The following is a 3,151-nucleotide window of genomic DNA, read 5'->3' as shown; positions in this document are numbered from 1 at the left end:
ACTGCAAACGAATATCTTCGTACACGTAACGTGGCATTTCCACGTGATAAAATTTTCTAGGTTATGTTTTGTCTATTCAATGCTCAAGAATAAATTTAATAATTATTTGATTCACAGTATTCCAGCTTCCTGATGTCTCAGCTTCGTCCATTTTGTCCTCACGTTGTCACAGACTTTCCACACTTTTATCTTTTCGTGAAATTACGTCCACTTCGCACTGCTCTGCACTGCTCTGCACTGCTCTGTTCGCACTGAAAATACGCGTATTTTAGGTTAACCGTTTTCGTACACTAAACATTCCTGGACGAACTATACACGGAGTATATGAACCCGTGTACACTTAGACCGATTAAACGCGATACTAATTCAACTATTTGCCAAGAATTCAATATGAAACTAATATTTATTTTCATTGTCCATCGTACCTGTCGGTACAGTTAGATAGCGCATATTGGTTTACACTGGCGCCGTTATCAACGTCCGCCATGTTGTACTACGCGATACAAGAGCGCTCCTAGCGCCACATAGTGGTCGAACTCATAATTAAAATTTATAATTTTCCAAGCGCGCTTATTTAACTTTTTCATTTATTATTCAATAGCCGCGTTCTTGAGATATACATTTAACGTTGCATGACGTTTATCCTTTTATTAATTTCTTTTCAATATTTCGTTCACGCTGTGCTACCTGACGGGGCGCACGGATTCTTCTTGTAACTGATTAAATTGATTTCGTTCTCGTTCGTCTTCACTTTTTCGTTCCCAAATCGTTTCACCGCTTCTAGACGTTTTAGCGCAGCTTTGAAAGGGCGCGGATTACGCAAATACCACGATCCTTTTTTCTTTGTTTGTCCAACGAAATCGAGCATCGAATTTCCTTGGGTCCACCTCGAGGCAGCCTTCATTCTGTTCTACTGATCCTTTCATCATCGATCAGCCTCCTTCGTTCTTCACCACCAAAAATAACGTCTTCTTATTACTTATCAAGTTATCAGTCTTATCACTATACCACAATATACTATAGTATATTTATATGAAATATCTTAATGCCCAAAAATTTATTAGCACGCTGTTTCTAATAAATAAACTTGACCAAATCAGTCCTTAAAAATTCTTAATCCTCGGAAAGAGCTTAAAACGCGATTTACAAAGCCCTTAGAAAAACAGTAAAAGTATTATACAAAATAGACCCGACTTATTGGTTTGACAGGTAAAGCGCTGTCATTGCATAACGTGTACGGTAAGTGTCAAGAGCCTTGAAAAAGGGCCCGTTTTCTAGTACCGTGAATCTGACCCCTTTTTACCCCGTCTACCTACGTCTAGGAGCTACCCTTAAAAACAAGGGCAATTAAATGGGTCGTTTTGCGCCGAACACCTTTCCCTCTTTACTAGCGTGACTTATAAAACGAAATGGCTGGGATTTGAGTAAACACGCCGGTTTGCGTGTTCCAATTATATTATATTATTTTATTTATTTATTACCGAATATCCCAGTCGGCTTTCTCCTCCGCTACTCCAATTGGCTGGGCAGTTTGGTACCTGCGAAAATACAGCCAACTGTCACTCGCAGTACTATTTCGCACATAAGTATGATTCCTCAGGGTATTTATGCGATGATAGTTTTTTATATATATATAGGGTGTATAAATCAATTTTTTAAGGTACCAGTTAAAAAGGCGAGAAAAGTCAAAAAGAAGGATATACAGCTAAAATCGCTACGAATATCGAGGTACTTGCTGTTTCTATTACAAAAAAGATTTTCTCCGTTCAAATATAATTTTTATACTTCATAAACACGTGACCTATACTTGGTGAAATTCTCAAAATTAATTCGTCTCACGACAGATATACTTTTCCCTCAGCAAAAATAGGACAGCTTTTCTTTGTTGCATTCGAGTACTTTTTCAGGACTCTTTTTCTCATTTTTTTTTTTTCCTTATCGCATATATTCTACGAGGTGGAATTTAAGAAAATTGACAAGGTACTTACCCCAGTGTATAATGGACTGTCACAACATTTTCGAATCCCATCGCTTTGCCACGGGTGGGCCGAAACTATTTCGATGAGTAACGGGGACAAGCGTTTAGCGATCCCTTTGACAGATAGTCCTTTCGACAGATTTTTTCTTCGGATTCGAATGACCAATAATCCTTTAGTATTTCCCAAGTCATGTCTTGGCTTTGTTGGTGACTCCTGTGGGACCTGACGATCTCCCGTGGGAGAGGCTTAAAGAGTTACGGTCCTGACTTTGCCGATCGCCACTCATTTTCTTCGCTTTCATTCTGTCAGATCTCGAGCGGATTTTTACCTATAAAGAAATTTTTTTTGACAATTAATAAAAATTTGAAATATCCTAACAAAATTTCGGTCTTGGAACGAAGAGTTATTGGGGTTGTAAAACATTGATAATGTTTGTATCGATAATTGAGTGCATACCTGCAGCTCTTTATGCAGACCATTGTTGATACTGTTGTTGTTATATGAAAATATAATATATCCATAATGCGTCTATTGGGCGAATACTTATGAACGTAACTGTACTAGGTCGTTTCTCGTACGTAGAACGGGGGTTGAAAATACTTTTTACGATTCACCCCCTTCGGTCCTCTATTACTCTTAGAAATACGTTATTATTGTTCGCTTATGTCAAGACAATGGCGCTCGAGGCGTTTCGCCCAAAATATTTGCGCTTCTTGTGGTTCCATGGGCAAAGCGACTGGGTGGAAATTTGGCGAGGATGGGAAGTTTATGAGGGTGACTTTACGGAGGCCTTTAACGTCGACCAATTTTGGTTTTATTCGTTTAGGGTGTCGTTTCATTCCCGGAATAACCCTTGCGCTTCCACGGAAAAAGGGAGAGCCCTATTTTGGTCCAAGATTTGATCCATTGTCCAGCACTGGGTCAAGCACAGCCATTGGTCGATTTTGCGGCCCGACCATTCGCACGAAACGATTTGGTTGGCAGCCCTGCAAGAACCGAAAGTAGCGAGAAAGCTCGTAAAGGAGGCGAATGTCCGCGAGGATTCGAATTTTCGACTATGCTCGTGAAAAAAAGGGATACGAAAAAAAATTGAAAAATTTTAAAACGAAAGGAATTGAACAAAAAAATAAAAGAGAGCAGCTGAACGGCGTAAAGAGAAATTATGGGGGTGG

General features: G+C 39.4%; 1 long non-coding RNA gene across 1 annotated transcript; it reads right to left on the bottom strand.

Annotated features, from left to right (window-relative positions):
• Positions 1-741: 741 nt before the first annotated feature.
• LOC112494631 lies at positions 742-2,295 on the bottom strand. Its single transcript, XR_003060241.1, has 3 exons — positions 1,989-2,295; positions 1,482-1,538; positions 742-947 (listed from the first exon to the last, which is right to left on the bottom strand). It is a non-coding gene; the product is annotated as an uncharacterized LOC112494631 (long non-coding RNA).
• Between the last annotated feature and the right edge of the window lie 856 nt (positions 2,296-3,151).

This window comes from Cephus cinctus, unplaced genomic scaffold (genome assembly GCF_000341935.2).
Source record: "Cephus cinctus unplaced genomic scaffold, Ccin1 Ccin1_scaffold0682, whole genome shotgun sequence".
Classification (NCBI taxonomy): domain Eukaryota; kingdom Metazoa; phylum Arthropoda; class Insecta; order Hymenoptera; family Cephidae; genus Cephus; species Cephus cinctus.
Note: the sequence above shows the minus strand (reverse complement) of the source record. Positions and strands in the feature narration are given on the sequence as shown.